This window comes from Tiliqua scincoides, chromosome 6, assembly GCF_035046505.1.
Source record: "Tiliqua scincoides isolate rTilSci1 chromosome 6, rTilSci1.hap2, whole genome shotgun sequence".
Lineage (NCBI taxonomy): Eukaryota > Metazoa > Chordata > Lepidosauria > Squamata > Scincidae > Tiliqua > Tiliqua scincoides.
The window spans coordinates 48,500,800-48,521,263 of NC_089826.1; the positions used below are offsets into that span (position 1 = coordinate 48,500,800).

The 20,464-nt window shown below is 45.5% G+C and overlaps 1 pseudogene; it reads right to left on the reverse strand.

Annotated features, from left to right (window-relative positions):
- Positions 1–17,944: 17,944 nt before the first annotated feature.
- Positions 17,945–18,064, reverse strand: LOC136656288 (5S ribosomal RNA; annotated as a pseudogene).
- Between the last annotated feature and the right edge of the window lie 2,400 nt (positions 18,065–20,464).

A 20,464-nucleotide genomic window follows, 5' to 3' on the forward strand; every position in this document is an offset into this window, starting at 1 on the left:
GATTTGATGAGGAAAAAGAATACAATTTGGAGTTGTTCTTTATTGCATTAATTTCTTGTGCTGTGTAATAAATCTTTCAGAGATGCAGGGTTTTCCATCATGTGTTGTTGTGAGAAAATAAACACTTGCTCTATTTTCAGTGACGGTGGTCTACACAAGTGTAAACATTTATTTTCCTACATGGAGATTATTATTCAGACCTGCGTATGCAGCTTAAATTCAGTGACTCTCAGATGAAAGATTTTCCTTCATTACTTTTCTGTAAAAACTGCAAACAGATTATTTTTGCAGAGTCTGCAGAAGGCCACAGCACATATTTTGGTTGACAGAGAACCCAAACTGGGAGGCTAACTGAGATTTTCTCTGTGCCTCCCTCTCTGCCCCATTCCCCACCTCATTCTGCCTCCACCACTGCCCAACTTACCTTTGCAGGTTCAGTGGAAGAAAACATTGTTCCTCCCTCCTCCTTTCTGAGACCTGGAAAGGCCCCTTTTGAAGGTAGCCCACTCTCTGTGCCACCAGTCGCTGCTTCCTTTGTGTTTGGCCCTTTCCAGACTTCTTCGTCGCTCTCTGTACTCCAATGGGTTCTTTCAAGAGCTTGGTGGGCTCTTCGAACGGCTGGTCTCTTCATGTCTCTCTCAGGTCTCCTCTGGCCAAAGCAAAGTAATGCTGCACCTTCTGTCTGATATTTCTGACCTTGACTGTCCACACCCAGCTCCAGGGCAAATGCTAATCCAGATGGGATGCTGGAACAACAGACAGAAACTGACTCTGTCCCAGGAAAACCAGGTCGTGCGGTCACTGTACTCTTGAATCTTCTGGCTGCTTCAGTTACTTAATTGTGTGTCTTCTCTCACATCTGGGAACACAGATTTAAGTCCCAGCCCAGCCTTGGTTTGGAGCATGGGTGGAAGGCATATTGACCTGAGTGAACAACAAAAATATATATTATTTTTATATGCTCGCTTCGGCAGCACATATACAAAAGACTATTAGAAATGTAATATTCAAAAAGTCCCCATTTTGTGATTGACCCTGCCACTTTGTGATATGCTCCACCTCCATTTTGTGCAGGCAGATGTTCTTCTGTGGCAGAAGAAATAGCTCATGGAAATTAAAAATAAAAAAAGCCTACTCCTGCTCTTAATGCTTCTCACATATGAAATCCTATATGTTTTCATAAGAATGGATTTCAGTACACACTCTCATTTCAGCTGAATAAAATACACATAATTAAACGTAGATACAACCAAGCAGAGTTCAGCTAATCCCCATTCAGTTCAATGGGAGGATTTTAAGCATATGCTTAAATATCCCACTGAAATTAATTAATCAAAAGTGCTTAACTCTGGGTATAATATAGCCCATATTTTTTGGTACACCAAAGACAGTTTTGAAGTGTTAGCGAAATATAGCAGCTTCACCAGGGAATTGCTGTGAGCAAAATGGCTTTCTAGAGATAAAATTGTTTAGATAGTTCATTGTCAGTAATCAGAGACTGGGACTTTTTCTGCTGATACAAATTAAATATCTCAGGAGAAACATATCTAGCACAGCTGCAAGGGAATGCTGAGTAGCTGATATATGTTTCCCCTAGAAATGCTAGAAACAATAAAACGTGCCCTCTAAATATTTATATATAATGAATAATTAAGCTTATTTTTTATTATGAGTCCTTTACCCATTTTTTAAATTTGCTACCAAATCAAAGGAATAACAAAAATACCCTGTGGGCTGTGGAGGAGAAAGTCTTAACCAGACAAAGTCATTGAACTTTCACAAGCTATAGTATGTGAACTGATATACGTACTGCCCATCGCATTGCAACCACCCTACCCAGTCTGGGTGCCTGGCTGGCTGGGGCCGGTCGCAGAGAAGTGGCCACCTGGTCTGCTGCACCTGCTCGTGGCAGTGGCACAGCCGAGACACTCAGGGCCACAGCAAGTGACATGGCTAGAGAACCCGCCATGGCCGCTCGCAGGGAGGCTGGGCTGTGCATGCAGCTCCCAACGTCCTGCCCTGCAGGAGAAGCATGGCAGGCTGGGTTAGCACAGCTGCTGAAGCTTCTGGGCTCCTGACACACCACCTAGCTGGATCCCAGGTTGGCCCAAGCTCCCACAAGATCTCAGTCCAGTTCCAAGACTGGAAGAATCAGGGTCACCTGAGCTGGCCAGATAGCTCTTAAGGAGCCAGGTATCTGGTTGCTTTTCCAACAGCAGTGGAAACACCGTGGAAGAGTCCTTTACCTTCCCCCAGCCTGAGGGCAGACACCCCCAGCTTCAGCACATGAGCTTGAACCTGAGGCAGCTCTGAGCACAAGCAGAACCTGAGAGGAAACCCGCCCAGCCCTGGAAGAGGGTGAGGGAGGTCTCTTGGGCAGTGGGAAGGTGGAACCCAAGGCCTCCCTGGATGGCTACCTCCTCACCTGGATGGAGGTTAAACCCCCAGCCATCTCTTACCCCAGCCCTGAAGACCTTCAGAACACCAACTTGCTCCTTCAGCGGGGGCCAGGCCATTGGGTGAATGCAGACTGCTGCCAGGATCCCAACAGCAGTGGAGTGAACAGGTGGACGACACCCGAGGGTAGCCAGGAGAAACTCCTGGTTGAGTGACTGAGGTGGGTCCTGTGAAGTAGGACATTTGTGTAGCAAACCTTGTGAGGTAACAAGGTTTGGGGGGACTTTGAGGAGGGAGCCTGTGACTGTACAAGGGCAAATGCATGTGATTCTCACCCAATTAAACCATGTCAGCAAGGCATTCCAGCAGTCTCTGCAAGTATCTGTACGGATGAGCTGGCCAGCAGTGACTTAAGGTAACTCCTTTGATACCCCCCCCCCCATGGATATCAAAGGTATCTAGACATCTGTGCTCCTCAGTTCAAATAATTATTCCCTCATGTCCCAAAGAACTAGGAGTCTTGACACTTGCCAGCAGCTACAGTACTTTCTGGCTACAGTGGTGTAGCTTCAAGAGGGCTAGTGCAGCCTGCTAAACAGTGCAGGCACCACAATGCATTGTGTAAGCAGTCACTCCCGCTCACAGTTAGAGCCATTCTGGGCAGTGACAGCAACACATATTGCCATTGCTACCTGGAATGACTCTGAATGCATATAAAAGGGCTGCTTACATGGCCTGTTGAAGCACCCAAAGTATTTACTGTGTTGCCCTTCCTGTAGTTACACTGCTGTCTGGCCGTTTAGTCTGTCTTCTGCACTGAACCAAAGGGTCAGTCAAAGCTCTTCATGACTTAGACAGAAAGCCAAGTGCCACTTACCCTTGCTTGGCAGTACACCACCTGTCTCACTCTCTGGATTTGAAAAGGATTGGTAAAATGGTAAGTACTCTAGGTTCTGCATAGCGCAGCGTAAGTGTCCCACTTGCTGTCAGAGCCATTCCGGGCAGCATTGACAACATGCAGGAGAGTCTGTTTGGTTTGGTGAGTGCTTGTGCTACCTGGAATGGCTCCTACAGAGAGTGGGAGGGGCCACTTACACTGCGCATTGTGGCATCTATAGTACTTATCATTTTGACCCCCCAGTTACACTACTGGGTGACCATCTCAGTCAGCCCTGCTCACAATACAAGAACACTTTTCCCCACTTATTCATATTTTTTTAATCCCATGCTCCATATTGGCTTTTGTTTTTTTCTTGCCACTACCTGATTTATTTATTATTTTTATATCTCACCTTTCATCTCTTGTGAAACGGCAACCAGTGTATGTAAGATTCCTAAACAGTCTCACATTTAGGTGCTGACTAGTTCCATACCTGTTTTACTGTGGAAGATTTCTGCACCATGTACAGTAGATCCAGTGCTGTCACTAGAGGGGTGCAGTGGGTGTGGGCCACACTGGGTGACGCACACAGAGGGGTGACATGCACTAGTGACCAAAATTGCTAAAATTGTGGTTTGTAGGAATAATACCATAATGTTATATAACATTTGATGTGTAATTTACAGCAGAATGCAATAAAAACTCTGGAGCAAAATGTCTCACTTCTACCAAAAATTATGGCCGAAAAACCAAAAAACAAAAATGCAGCTGTCTTATGTAAAAAAAAGAAAATTTCCTTAATTCAAAACGGACCAATGAGTCTGATTGTTCGAAGAGCCAATAAGATGTTATTATGACTCAGCATGGAACCAATAAGGTGTTAGTAAGGTGACAACTTTAGGGGGTTGACACTACTAGTGACCAAAATCGCTAAAATCACGGTTTGTAAGAATAATATCATCATGTTATATACCATGCAATGAAAAAAACCACATTGAATATCTGTGTTCTATCAAAAGATATAGCCAGATAACCAGTGGAGCAGGGTAATGATACATCACCATTTCCACCACCTGGGTCATTGCCCTGCCCACTGCATGGGAGGAGGTCCATCATGGGAGTGACATGCTGCCTCCCGTACCAGGTGACACAAACCCTAGTAATGCCATGAAACAGATCTTCACTTTATGATGGGCTCCCAGTGTCATCCAATTACTTTGATGGACTCTCCATGGTGGGTTATTCACTGTACAATGGGCTTATGATTGCAGTCAGCAGAATCTTGTGGGTGATAGAAGAACCAATCTGCGACTGCAAGCATCTGTTAGTGTCTCAGCCAATAGCATTGTGTTTAACATCGTGTGTGTGTGTGTGAGTGTGTGTGTGTGTGTGTGTATTGAGGGAGGGTTTAGCTGAAACAAACAACTGCACGTGTTAAGTTGCACCTCTGTTGGTAGCAGCATGTATGTGTACTCAAGGATTTAGCTGAAACAAACACAAATGCAAGCTTGCAAACCTTTGAAGTAGTATCTCAGCTCCTAGGAGCATTTTTAACATAATAATGGCCTGTAACAAGCACAGTAGGCACCTTTTAAATCACATTTTAGAGAGAGGAAATAGCTCTGTGGCAGAAGTTGAGGTCTTAGAATGATTTATCAAAAGCAGTACATTATTGGATTCACATTACAATATTTTCCCAATATAATAAAATGGTGCCTCCAGAATGATGTCCCATAATAAACTGGGGATCTGCTGTACCTTCAGACCATGCCTTGTGACCATAAAGTGAATAAGGGCATTTTTTCTTCCTTCCAAGAAGCCAATGAACAGCTGAATGACCCTTTCCTCTACTGTAGTAGTACTATCCTATAGTAGAGTAATGAAGTCCTCAGTTCAGCTGTGTCCATTTGGAGAACAAAAGCTCTTGCTGGCTTTTGAAGAACACTCAGAAAACAGTAAGAAGTTATGGGATAATCTGGAGAGCTTGACATCTGCTGAGACTAGAGCCTTACCAGAAGATACACAACTGTGAACTGGAAGCATCGTACTCTCATCATACGTGTGATCTCAGGTGTGTGGGAGATAGGTATGGTTGATCAGAATAAGAAGAAATGGCCTTGGCATGTGCTCACAATGTTAGATAGCATCTAAACAACATTAATCCTGACTAAGCAACACTGAAATAAAAAAGACAAATTAGTCATGATTCATTACTAACTTAGAGCTCCATCCTATGCATGTCTACTCAGAAGTAAGTTCCATTATAGTCAATGGGGCTTACTTCCAATTAAGTGTGGATAGGATTGTAGCCTTAGATCACAATCCTATGCATGTCTACTCATAAGTAAATCCCATTATAGTCAGTGGAGCTTACTCCCAGGTAAATGCAGATAGGATTGTAGCTTCAATCCAATCTTGCTATCAGGTAATTGTGCACCCCTTTAGGCTTACTTTTAAGCCTATGTCGAGATACTGTGGGCTAAAAGGATGACCTGAGGAGCAAATTCTCCTGGATACCATCACCTAAACATCATCAGCCCAACAGTCCCAGCAAAGTTAATTGGACCAAATTTCCTTAGATCCAAATATTCAGTATAAGTGGGTTAATTTGGGTAAAAGCATGGTAGCAACCAAACTGCTAATGTGAATGTGGTAGGGAAGTTTTCAATGTACTATGGTGGCTTGCATTAAATGATGTGCCAGTAGTTTGGCTTCACTCCAGGTGATTTAAAAGCTACAAGAGACATTGGGTGATTCTGTAATTACTGGCTTGAGAGTCTTGCTGGGAGATGGAACAATTATGTGATATAATTGTTTGAACAGGAATGTATCACTGTTTAAAGGAAAGCTCTAATGAACTGCTTTCCTTACCATGAATTTTTAATGGCTGGGCTTGTCAACGATTATGAGCCGGCACCAATGACAAGAGTAAATACCATTTTGTTCGCTATGAATTTTAAAGAGAAGGTCCATTTTAATACGGAAAGTCTACCCTGGTGGGATTTCTTGGAGTAATATCAACAAATTCAGATAACAGAGCTGAAAAAAAAACTATCGTCAGAGAAATGCAGATCATCAGGGAGGACCAACTGCAGTCTACCACTTTCATGAAATGTCCTGGAAACTGTACAAGTTCAGAAGCTTGTTATTAAGCCAGGGGTGTCAAATTTGTTTCATACAGCAGCCTGAACAGTATTCATGATAGCTGCTAAGGGTCGGAAGTGATGTCATTAGGCAGGAAGTGATATCATTAAACAGGTTGAAACCAGAAATAAGCACTCTTTTCTCATGTAGGAACTCATTAGCTGCAAATGACAGAAAATATTCAAATCTTGATCATATTTCAAGCCACGGGAGAGCCAAATTTTCATGCGGACTGCCCTTCCAGCAGTCACACCTCAGCACTGCTCAGCAGCTGAGAGCCTGAGGGCCGAATAAAAAGCCTCTGCGGGCCGCATCTGGCCTCTAGGCCTTATGTTTGACAACCCAGTATTAAGCTGTCATTAAAGGCCTAAATAGTCTGAGACCATCTTTTCCTGCATAAATCTACTAACTTCATAAGATCCTTCAGAGTGTTCCTCTTGAACATTTTGCTACCTTCTGAGCTCTGTTTGGAGGCAACAGGGGGTGAATGGTAGTTTAAACACATGCTACTTGGGTGCAACTTTTTTGTCCTTGGTGTTGTGGTAGAATCTTATGGCCTAATAATCTTATGGGAGCCTTATGGTGGAAGATTTCATGGTCTGCTACCAAAAAGCCCAGGATGCTAGTGTAAACACTGCACTGCCATCATGTGCTTTGGGGCCGCTGGTGCAAATGGCTTGAGGCTCAGCCCTCACGACAGTAGCTCCATATGCCCTGCCGGAGCAGGTAGGTGAGTGTTAGGGGCTGTTCAGGGCAAGGATCAGGTGAGGAAGTGGGGAGAGGGGGGACAATCTTGGCAGCAGCAGTGCACACTGAGCTTCTATCCTCTCCCCCCCCCCCCAAATGCCCCCAGACTCTCCTCATATTTAAGCCAGTTGCTGGCATATGTCAGAAGAGACCTATTGGAGACCAGGTGGCCTGCAGGGAAGTAAGAAACAGCATGACTTTTTGCAGTTGGCAAAATGTTCTCAAAAATTAGCCTTCATTTCAGCTGAGTCCCACTGAACACAACCTTTTAGAGACCATGATTTCATTAGAAATTGATTAAGAAAATGCAGAGCAAAAAGAAGCCAGGATTCATCAATGCCAGTCTTGGCTTACAAGAAAGCCAGTGAGATTCTTGTTGATTCTTGGCACATAGAACTTTAACAGTGGCCCTAACTAGATATATTAAGCATTTGGAAGAGTAGAAAATAAGCAGGAAGAGAAGGATATAAATACGTTAGAAAGAATCAAGTGAATAGAATGAGGTTTAGATTAGCATGCTTTTTGTTCATTTAAAATGAACTTCATACGGATAAACTTAAAATTTAATTGTTAATTGAATTCACCATGTTGCTATTTTATTTACTCCAACGTTACCGTTGTATAATTGGTTCCCACTGGTATAATTTATGGGTGAGATCTATACTGCTGTCCTCAAAGTACTTCACTGTGCAATGGGATAGTATTTCAGTAAGCAGCATTATTTGGAAATACAACTATGGAGTGCAAAGCAATGCCCTTCCATTGATTAATCCAACTCTAGATTTACTCCACTTCAGGTTGTAAGGCAATTTACAAAAGCTAGAGATCTGGCTTATTTTCTTCAGTGCTAGAAGTATTGATTAGGTAAGACCTGTGCTATAATCTTCATTGTGCTACACGAGGCAAGATGTTTGAATCCAAACTTTCTTGTAGCGTTAACTTTGCCGAGATAGAGGTTTGATTATAGGTATAGGTAGAACAATGATTATACCATAGTTCATTGGGGCTTTGCAAGTTTGAGGGTACGAGTTCCATTCCCCCACCACGTCTAGGTCTTTGATCTTTCAAGTGACTCACCGTGTAGTCCTATCACTGAGATCATACACCAATGGATTTTGAAGACAGGTGCCAGTCAATGGTCTCAATAACTTGTGCAATCTAAGGTTTTCTTCAAATTGTTATGCAATGAGCACTGTCCTTTATATGAAAGATATTATTAAGGCGATTTAGTTTAATGAGTATCACTACGTCAAGTTTTGATGGGCACACCAATCCTATCCACCCAAATGCTCTAGGCGACAGTGGCACCGAAATGCCTGTCACTGTATCCTGTGGAGCCGGAGGTCTCCTCAGGGGAAGGAAGTGCTTGCTCCCTTACCCAGGAAATGGCACTATGGTTCCAGTGGGTCTCCTCTGATCTGCGCCCAATGTTGAGCAGGCACCAATACAAGGAGGCCCATTTTGGGCTGCCCAGCTAAGGAGGAGGGAATAGGATATGGCAGCAGAATCTGCTGCTGTTTCCGGCCCCCTCCCAGGCCTGATCCTGCCCTCCCCCCCACCCAGTTCTGCTGTCCCCATGCTTTCCCCTGCCCCTCCCCCACCCTGGGAAGCCTCACCACTACCCAGCAGTGATACCACCAGCGGCTGTTCCGCAGCGTCCACCTGGCACTCCCGCCTCGCTGGGTGCCACAAACATGCTTTATGGCACACTTGCAATGTCCAGTGCCAGCGGTATATGTGTACTGCTGGTGTTGGTGACTGTAGGATGCCCTTAGTCATGGCAATCCATTGCCTTAGCAAGGATCAGATGTTCTATTATGTGAAAAGTAACCCGTCATTCGATATTTAGTGTTCCGATTTGATCTGTACTGTCAGACCATTAAAAATCTGCTCATGTCGTAAACTTGAATAAGAAGTCCTTTCTTCTTTTTTAAATAGCATTGCCTACTCTACAGTGCACAGCGGAAACAAAAGGCAGTAAAACCACACACAGATAGATGGAAACACACACAGCGGTGCTTGTGAATATACATGGAGACAATCCACCCTGGTTTAAACATTTGAACACTAAGGTGTCATAGGCTCTGTCACAGTATTTTTCTCCAGACCAAATCATAAACAGCTTGAAGCTTTGTTTGAAGATGCTGACATGGTGCTTGGCAACTGATAAAAAGATTAATAATATATTAAGAAGAAAACAATTTTGTCTGAAGGCATCTTACTGACAATGGTGCAGCCCAATCCTATGACTGTTTACTTGGAAATAAACCCCACTGAGTTCAATTTGGCTTACTCCCAAGTATGTATACATAGATTTGCAAGCTTAGGAACTCATGTTCTGCTATATTATTTCATTGTCAAATAACCTCTAGCCATTTCAGCATGGTCCCTTCGATTTGTAAAGGCTATGTTTGAAGAGAATTACATCCTTGTCCCCAATTGGATTTCTATAGCATGACAATCTTCCTCTATTTTTTTAAAACTCTTAATGATTTCATTTTTAAGGATGAGGTTGAAGGTGATACTTTCATTTTGTCTCTCTTTTATAAGTAGTCCCTTTGCTGCATCTGCAATAGCAAATGATAAATTACAGTTTTTTGTTACAGTTTTTCCCCCTTACAGGACGAATGATGACAACTGTTAAGATGTAGGTGGAATTAAATTTTTTAAAAAAGCTCTGCTGTAATTATGATACTTGAGGCTTTGCACCTGCTCCCTTTCAAGTACATGAGAAAATTTGTCAATTATTTAATGAAAATAATACTGAGATATTGGAATACATTGATGACAGAAGAATACAGATTTAAAAGAGGAGGTGTTTCCCCACTGCCAGAGACCCGCAATGTGTTATATCACACCTGGCATAAAGTTCTGCTGATTTTACTTTCATACAAGTAGACGTTCTGAAATGGTTACAGAAAACCGTTTCCCCAAAATGTCATGCAGATCAATCCTACTTGCTTTCCTAGTGCTTTCAAAAATTTTGGAATGCAAGACAGCTTGGGAAGGTGATTGATAGGAAAGAAATCAACGTGCAACTATTTTGTCCTATGAAGCTGAAGCTTTTCCAAAATATGTTTTTCAACTGCAGAAGGAAAGCAATCAAACAGTTCCCAGAGCGACCACAAGTCTGATGCTGGAAAGGGAAATATTGAAGTACTTTCATATGTATTGTCATTGTGTTTCAATGACAGCTGTCACTTACTGGTGGTTCTAAGAAAAGCTGTCCTTTATTATTCACAGCAGTTGCAGCTCAACAAATGAATGGAAAATATATCTAGAGCTGAGAGTTATGTACTCTGAAGGATTGCCAGCCCTGGTTATTCATGAGGTAAGTCAGTCCAACAGCTCTCCACAGATAGAAACTCAGCTGGTGGCAGCCACTTTGCCACCCCAATACCACCACCACCCCAACAGGAAAAGGAAGCACAAGGCTCCCCAAATAGGTAAGCAAAGGGGGGAAGGAAGTCTGTCCCAAGAATCACCTATCCCTATGATACACTCACCTGGACCCCTCATCTGCCCCCTTGACCCAGAAGTCATTGTGAAGATGTCATAGTGTCACCGCAATAACTTCTTCACTCCTCCTCCTTTCCCCCTTTTTAAAAAGGGGAGGGGAAGGAGGCAGTTCAGGCTCCAAGGGAACCTTTCATGTTGCTGCTAGAGGTGCAAATGGTTCCATCAGAGCTTTTTCATGCTTTTTCAGACGCTTTTTCAGACGCGTGTGGCCTCTGCGAACCAAGTGCCTCGGGAACTAAGTGCCAGGTAAGGCACGAGAGTTTAGCATCTGGGCGAGGAGAAGGCAAGGAGACCTCTGAGTTTTGGAGAAGGAGAGGAGGAGGAGCAGGAGGAGGAGGAGCAGGAGGAGGAGGTAAGTGTACTCATTCTAACGCTTTGTCTTTCTAACTCCCTGTCTTCTAACCTTAACCTTACCTTTAAAGCAACCTTAAATCAAAATTGAAAGTTAGCACCTAAGGGAGGTACATAGGGCTACTCTGAGCAGGAGCAGAGTCCTACTCGTGAGTAAGAGCAGAGTCCTACTCGTGAGTAAGAGCCCAAGGGTCAGGCATTTAAATCAAAGTTGAAAGTTAGCTGCACCTAAGGTAGCACTTAATCGAAGGAAGGGAGGAGGATAAAGTGGAAAGCAGGTTTTTCTACTGTTTAAATTAAACCTATACTTAACCCAGGTTAAACCTAATCTAAGTTAGAACATAACCTAAACAGGTCAGTAAATTGGGACACAGGATCTAGAGAGCAATAAATAATTAAACAAACCCAAATAAAAACTAGCTTGAGGTTACAAAAACAGTCCAGCCTAAGAGAACAGAACTAGGAGGGAAAGGACCTAGGAAGGGCCAATTCCCAACCCATTAAGAGCCCCATTAGGCTAATCCAAGCAGTCCATTCAGGAGCCTGCAGAGTAGGTCACGCCCATCAGCAGCCATTTGCCTTCCTGAGCTTTTGTAAACTCACCTGGGAAGGCCAGCCCCCTTTCAATCAGGAAGGAAGGAGGGGGGAGGAGCCAGCCAGGAGTATAAAGCTAGGCAGGCCATCGCGTGAGGCTCTCTGCAGACACGTGTGGCCTCTGGGAACCAAGTGCCTCTGGGAACTAAGTGCCAGGTAAGGCACAAGAGTTTAGCATCTGGGCGAGTACAGCAGCAGGGCGAGGAGGCCAGGGCCCCATACACTGCCCTTCCTCTTCCCTAGAGAAGAGGGCTGCTATCCAGTGTACGGTTTTTAAAAGGACCCCTAAATAAAACAACAACAACAACAACAACAAAGCTATGCAGTCAGACAGCCAGCAGCAGGGTGGGGGCTATCCAGTGTTCTGCATCGAGTGCCACATGTATGATTATATGCCTCTGGGGCATAAGTCATGGGTGTGTCCTCGGTGCAAGGAGCTCCAGGGTCTCAGGGAACGCGTCCGCTCCCTTGAAGCCTTGGTGGCCGACCTGGAGAAGCGCAGGCAGCCAGAGGAGGACCGTGGGGAGACTTCTGGGGACGATCAGGCTTCGTCCCAACCTCAGGCGTGCAGCTCCTCGGCTGCCCGGGTGGGAAGTCTCGGGACTGGAGGACGTCATCCTGGAGAGGAGGGAAACAATCCCCTAGGGGGGACCCCTTCTCCAGGGGATGGGCCCGTATCCGAGCGCACTCGGGATACTCCTCGGCGGGAGGGGGGTCGGGGGCTTCTTGTAGTGGGGGATTCAATTATTAGAAACATAGAGAGGGGGGTTTGCGACGGATGTGAGGACCGCATGGTGACTTGCCTGCCTGGTGCGAAGGTTGCGGACATCACTTCTTGTCTAGACAGGCTAGTAGACAGTGCTGGGGGAGAGGTAGCGGCTGTGGTGCATGTCGGCACCAATGACGTGGGCAAGTGTAGCTGGGAGGTCCTGGAGGCCAAATTTAGGCTTTTAGGCAGGAAGCTGAAAGCCAGGACCTCAAAGGTAGCGTTCTCTGAAGTGCTACCTGTTCCACGCGCAGGGCCAGCTAGGCAGGCGGAGATCAGGGGTCTCAATGCGTGGATGAGACGGTGGTGTAGGGAGGAGGGGTTTAGATTCATTAGGCACTGGGGAACGTTTTGGGACAAGCGGGGCCTGTACAAGAGGGACGGGCTCCATTTGAACCAGAATGGAACCAGACTGCTGGCGCATAACATTAAAAAGGTGGCAGAGCAGCTTTTAAACTAATCCCTGGGGGAAGGCCGACAGGAGCCGAGGGGCATCCGGTTTGGAACTCCTCATCCCTATGGGATGAGGATGGGGAGGTTAGAGAACAACAAGACAAAGGCAGGGTAGGAGAAGAAATTGGGAAAGGTAGGGTGATGGGATGTGATAGACGGTTTGGCACAATGAGAGGATGCGGGGACAAAGGAGCGAATAAGCAGCCCATCCTGGGGCATTCCGTGTATAAATGCTTTTATGCGAATGCCCGAAGTCTACGAGCAAAGGTGGGAGAACTGGAATGTCTGGTGACAAGGGAAAATATTGACATAGTGGGCATAACGGAAACCTGGTGGAATGCGGAGAATCAGTGGGATACCGCAATCCCGGGCTATAAACTCTACAGGAGGGACAGGCAGGGGCGTGTTGGAGGTGGGGTGGCCCTTTATGTTAAGGAAGGGATAGAATCCAGCAAAGTAGAGATTGAAGGTGGGTCCGACTCCACCGTAGAATCTCTGTGGGTTAAATTACCAGGCTTGTGCAGCAATGTAATACTGGGGGCGTGCTATCGTCCTCCAGACCGGAAATCTGATGGGGACCTTGAAATGAGGAAACAGATCAGGGAGGTGACAAGGAAGGACAGGGTTGTAATCATGGGGGACTTCAATTATCCTCATATTGACTGGGTCAATTTGTGTTCTGGACACGATAAGGAAACCGGATTTCTTGACGTGCTAAATGACTGTGGCTTAGATCAGCCAGTCACGGAGCCCACCAGAGGACAGGTGACTCTGGATTTAATTTTGTGCGGTACGCAGGACCTGGTTAGAGATGTAAACGTTACTGAGCCATTGGGGAACAGTGATCATGCTGCGATCCGTTTTGACGTGCACGTTGGGGGAAGAATACCAGGCAAATCTCTAACAAAAACCCTTGACTTCCGACGGGCGGACTTCCCTCAAATGAGGAGGCTGGTTAGAAGGAGGTTGAAAGGGAGGGTAAAAAGAGTCCAGTCTCTCCAGAGTGCATGGAGGCTGCTTAAAACAACAGTAATAGAGGCCCAGCAGAGGTGTATACCGCAAAGAAAGAAGGGTTCCACTAAATCCAGGAGAGTGCCTGCGTGGCTAACCAGCCAAGTTAGAGAGGCTGTGAAGGGCAAGGAAGCTTCCTTCCATAAATGGAAGTCTTGCCCTAATGAAGAGAATAAAAAGGAACATAAACTGTGGCAAAAGAAATGTAAGAAGGTGATAGGGGAGGCCAAGCGAGACTATGAGGAACGCATGGCCAGCAACATTAAGGGGATTAATAAAAGCTTCTTCAAATATGTTAGAAGCAGGAAACCCGCCAGAGAAGCGGTTGGCCCTCTGGATGGTGAGGGAGGGAAAGGGGAGATAAAAGGAGACTTAGAGATGGCAGAGAAATTAAATGAGTTCTTTGCTTCTGTCTTCACGGCAGAAGACCTCGGGCAGATACCGCTGCCCGAACGGCCCCTCCTAACCGAGGAGTTAAGTCAGATAGAGGTTAAAAGAGAAGATGTTTCAGACCTCATTGATAAATTAAAGATCAATAAGTCACCGGGCCCTGATGGCATACACCCAAGGGTTATTAAGGAATTGAAGAATGAAGTTGCAGATCTCTTGACTAAGGTATGCAACTTGTCCCTCAAAACGGCCACAGTGCCAGAAGATTGGAGGATAGCAAATGTCATGCCTATTTTTAAAAAGGGAAAGAGGGGGGACCTGGGAAACTATAGGCCGGTCAGCCTAACATCCATACCGGGTAAGATGGTGGAATGCCTCATCAAAGATAGGATCTCAAAACACATAGACGAACAGGCCTTGCTGAGGGAGAGTCAGCATGGCTTCTGTAAGGGTAAGTCTTGCCTCACAAACCTTATAGAATTCTTTGAAAAGGTCAACAGGCATGTGGATGCGGGAGAACCCGTGGACATTATATATCTGGACTTTCAGAAGGCGTTTGACACAGTCCCTCACCAAAGGCTACTGAAAAAACTCCACAGTCAGGGAATTAGAGGACAGGTCCTCTCGTGGATTGAGAACTGGTTGGAGGCCAGGAAGCAGAGAGTGGGTGTCAATGGGCAATTTTCACAATGGAGAGAGGTGAAAAGCGGTGTGCCCCAAGGATCTGTCCTGGGACCGGTGCTTTTCAACCTCTTCATAAATGACCTGGAGACAGGGTTGAGCAGTGAAGTGGCTAAGTTTGCAGACGACACCAAACTTTTCCGAGTGGTAAAGACCAGAAGTGATTGTGAGGAGCTCCAGAAGGATCTCTCCAGACTGGCAGAATGGGCAGCAAAATGGCAGATGCGCTTCAATGTCAGTAAGTGTAAAGTCATGCACATTGGGGCAAAAAATCAAAACTTTAGATATAGGCTGATGGGTTCTGAGCTGTCTGTGACAGATCAGGAGAGAGATCTTGGGGTGGTGGTGGACAGGTCGATGAAAGTGTCGACCCAATGTGCGGTGGCAGTGAAGAAGGCCAATTCTATGCTTGGGATCATTAGGAAGGGTATTGAGAACAAAACGGTTAGTATTATAATGCCATTGTACAAATCGATGGTAAGGCCACACCTGGAGTATTGTGTCCAGTTCTGGTCGCCGCATCTCAAAAAAGACATAGTGGAAATGGAAAAGGTGCAAAAGAGAGCGACTAAGATGATTACGGGGCTGGGGCACCTTCCTTATGAGGAAAGGCTACGGCGTTTGGGCCTCTTCAGCCTAGAAAAGAGACGCTTGAGGGGGGACATGATTGAGACATACAAAATTATGCAGGGGATGGACAGAGTGGATAGGGAGATGCTCTTTACACTCTCACATAATACCAGAACCAGGGGACATCCACTAAAATTGAGTGTTGGGCGGGTTAGGACAGACAAAAGAAAATATTTCTTTACTCAGCGCGTGGTCGGTCTGTGGAACTCCTTGCCACAGGATGTGGTGCTGTCGTCTAGCCTAGACGCCTTTAAAAGGGGATTGGACGAGTTTCTGGAGGAAAAATCCATTATGGGATACAAGCCATGATGTGTATGCGCAACCTCCTGATTTTAGGAATGGGTTAAGTCAGAATGCCAGATGTAGGGGAGAGCACCAGGATGAGGTCTCTTGTTATCTGGTGTGCTCCCTGGGGCATTTGGTGGGCCGCTGTGAGATACAGGAAGCTGGACTAGATGGGCCTATGGCCTGATCCAGTGTGGCTGTTCTTATGTTCTTATGTTCTTATGCTGCTAGAATCAGTGCTCAGGAGGCAAACACTGCTATCTTTCTTTAAAGGGGAGAAGAGAGCGGCCCTCAGATGTGGTCCAGAACTGTGCTAATAGTGGCTGCGTTCCCGAAGTCACTGTTGGTGTGTTTCTGTGCTGTTCTGAGGGCCGCCCTCTTCTCCATCCCTTCAAAGGAAGAAGAGGAGAAGAGGGCAGCCTTTAGATTGGTGCAGAACAGTGCTGACAGTAGCTGCGATCCCCTTCTGAACCACGCCATCAATCTGGTGGTGGGGCAAGCAAGTCACAGCTCTGCCCCCCCCAAGCGTGGTGCCCAGGGCATTTGCCCCTATTGCCTCCCCTACGAATGCCACTGCATTCATTCTTTGATCTGTAGTGCTTTCCAATACCTCGACATTAAACTCAGCTTTGCAGAGACTATTACCCAAAGATCTGTTTTTGCTTGGATCTCAGATTACCTAGCTCCATGTTTAATCCAAAATGTATTTGAATCGGGTCTATTCAGACCTCTAGGACTTAACATAGTTATATTATACCTGGGATTGCAGCTTAGTCCTTGCTTAGCTGTCTTAGTCAAAAAATGTGGTATCTGATAGCCAGGAGCAATGTTGATGTAGACCTAGTATCTAGATTATTCCAAAAATGGACTGAGGGAATGGTAGAGGGTCTAATCATAATTATACTAGAGGTCTAGAACCAAGTCATATATTTTAAAATGACATCATTAACCCATTTTTGCCCAGCCCACAGTTGTACAGATTTGATCCGTGTTGCATATTTGCAACATTGGGCAGAAATGGCTTCAACTAATAGGATTGTAGAGGCAGGGATTAATTTCCTCTCACCTACCTACAGCAATATTGCAACTACTGCTTTCCCCTCATTTGAACCGCTCTCACCTGAACATCTCTCCATGCAGTTACCCGGCAATCTGGATGCATTCACACTTCAGTTGCTAACCAGGTCATTTTCCTCTCCTTTATCAAAACTTCAGATATGTGCCTCGGCTTAAGCTGGATTTTCTTTTTTTCAGATGCAGTGATGCAAACCCTGTATGGAAGACAAGTGTGTCATCAAAACCTTTACGATGAACAAAACTTCAGATCAGACAAATTTATTGACAAGTATATCTCTTGGGCAATTTAGATGGTTGTCATATGTGGAATCTTGTCTCTTGTTGGCATCCTTCAGTCTCGGAAGACTATGGTATCGCGCTCTGAATAGTGTTCTGGAACAGTGTCCTCTCCAGTGCGTGAAGCCTGGGTAAAGTAGATATGGAGGATAGACTGTTACCCATGCAGCAAATCCCCCCTCTCCACGTCGCTGAAATGGTCCAATGGAAAAGTAGAAGACAATACGGTTGGTTCCAGCGGCGTCACAGGAGTTGCCAGAACGTGACTGTGTTCAGCCATGAACTGCCTCAGGGACTCCGGCTCCGGATTTTGCCTCGAGGTTGACTCCTGAAGCCTTTTCCATAACTGGATGTAGCCACAAGGCAGTGGAGGTTTGGGATCAGAGTTTTCCTTCTCTCAGATGAGCTGCCTTCCCAGGCTGACGAGTCCCATCTACCCGGTGGCTGTTTAGTCGCCTCTTACGACAAGTACAGCTAAACTGAGGGCCTATTCTTATCCCCAGCCCCCAGGGGAAATGGAATGCCACATCACATCAAATTCAGTTTCATCTCTAGCTACAATTTTTTCTTATCTTCTATTTAATTTTTTTTTTACTTTACAATAACCAGAAGCTTTCTTCATGTTTATCAATTTACAATAACATTCAAATGTCATTCTATAGTAGGTTCTAGCTATACCAAATTTCACTCCCTTTGTTACCTAGGGTAGTTGGCAACCTTCAGTCTGGAAAGACTATGGTATAAGCCTACAGCACCCAGTATTCCCAGGCGGTCTCCCATCCAAGTACTAACCAGGCCTGACCCTGCTTAGCTTCCAAGATCAGATGAGATTGGGCATGTGCAGGGTAACAGTAGCAGCAAGTGTTACCCTGCACATGCCCGATCTCATCTGATCTCGGCCCCCGACACAGTGTCAGAGAGATGAGGTGGCCCTCCTGCCAAAATGTTTGGACACCCCTGCTCTACCCCAGGCATTGCACTTAATTTGAGTTGCCACTTTGTGACAATGTTGCATTTTCATGGACAGGCAAGCACTGCTTAATAACCGTTCGCTTAATGACAGACCGCATCCACAACAGTGGTCAAAGAACAACAAAGAGACTCTTAATGAGGCAGTCAGGTCTCCCATAGCCTGCAGCAGAGTGTCTGTTTATACAACAAAGAGGTTCTTAATGCAAAGAAGAGACCATCGGTCTTCAGTAGTCTGTCTAGCCTGTGAGTGTCTGGCAGGAATGTCTGCTTACCCAACAAAGGCTCTAGATTGGGTTGAATGTTCACTTAACAACCTAATTGCATAACAATGGGGATCAGAGAATGTATCCTGTAAAGTGGCACACACCTGTGGCCAAATCAGCTGCCTCTCCCTGCTCCCAAATTCTGGAGCTCCCAGTTTTGAGGTGTATTGTTTCTGAAAGGGAGTGTGATGAAAGTTTGACTGTATACACAGAATTAATCCACAAAAGTTTGTTCCTATGCCTGACCTTCACCTAAATAAAGAGATACTGAGGGGAAAAAAAACCAAACATTTGCAAAATGTTTTCCATTTCAACATAAACCCAGACAAATGTTTGCATGTCATTTGCTCTGTACATATAGACGCATTTAAACAAAATGTGTCAAGATGTTGCCTGTTCCTCTAATCATAACTACAAGTGTCTGCCATCTGAAAGGAATCTTATTTCATCTGCTGTGAACATATTTCCATTGGGACGGTCCACGCATCGTTTGTCAACAAGCATATTCTTGTTTAGCCACAAAAATGTTGTTTTATTTCCTTTAAGATGTAAGTTTTCTACTCTTATGTCCATCAACGTATCCGACAGCTCTGGGAAATTAGGGTTTAATGTGAAGGATGCAAATCAAGTGTCATGATAAGTGACTCATTTAGATGTAAAGATTCTGAATGACACTTGTCTCACCCATTGGTTTCATAAATGCCTAAAGAAAAATGGTGGGGGGTATGTGTGTGCTTATGGCCTACACGTGTGTTCAAGGAAGAACTCACAGCACTGCTACAATTCTTTGGTTGATTTTTCAGATGGGTTGAAAAACTTACAGCCCAATCCTGTCTTCACGGTCTGCTGCTGGAACTAGCATTCCCATAGCAAAACACACTTTCAGGCCATCATATATAGCAATCCAGAAGTGCATGTAGCCCTGTGCTTCCAGACCACTGCCAGAGCACCATGGAGGCCCAGCACATAACGGCAGGAAGAGGAGTGCCCACCAACAAATATGAGTTGGTGGCAGGGAAATGAAGGGGTGGGGCAGAACAGAGTATGGGAAGGAAGAATGGGGGAGGGCAGGAGGCATGTCAGAGGCAGGAGGGGGTAGAACCTGGGTTACTTGCACTTGATGCTAATCCCTCTAGCGCAGGGGTCGGCAACCTTAAACACTCAAAGAGCCATTTGGACCTGTTTTCCGGAGGAAAAAAACCTCAGGAGCCACAAAACCCTTTTGACATCTAAAATGAGGATAACACTGCATATATAGTTTTTTTTTTTACCTTTATGCTCTTATAGGTCCCATTTTTATAACATAGCCCCCTCTTGTAGCTTTTAGTTAGTTTTGTCATACATTCTTGTCCTGTGTTTTCAGATGCCTGGTCCTCTATGGTGTTTTGCCTGATTCCAAGGCCATTCTCTGCCTGGAGAATTATGCCCACTTTAAGCAAATTAGCTCCCCTTCTCTCCCCCAACAAATGACCCTGGTTCTGCCCTGCAGTCCTGCTGGACCCCACCTCCAGGGTAGCTCGCCTGTTCAACCTGCAGAGGTCCTCTCTCATGCCAGCAGCCTCCCACCACTACAGCAGACCCTTGGTCCTCAGCAGGTCTTGGGCACAGCAGCCACACTTCCCACTTCAAACTCCAGTGTCTCCAGCAGTCTGTTAGTCACAAAGTCAGTCAGAGTATCCAGGGCAGAGTCCAAAGTCAATAAGCCAAGTCACAGTCCAAGGTCAGATTCCAAAGTCAGTCAGTCAAATCAGCCAGAGTATCCAAGTCAATAAGGCAAATCAGTCTCCTCTCCAGCCTGCACTCCTTCTCCAACCCACACACCCCCTTCCTGCCTCAGGTGCTCCTTATATCCCTGAGGGCCCTACTGCCTTCAAGTGGCTGCAGCTGTGCAGCACACTCTGCTGGATGCCCAGGCCTTACCCTTAAAGGGGCCACTGCTGACACCACATCTACCTCCTCACCAGATCTTCCAGGATTCCAATACATATGGCGGTTATGACATCTGCTTATCTTACATGGATACTAAAG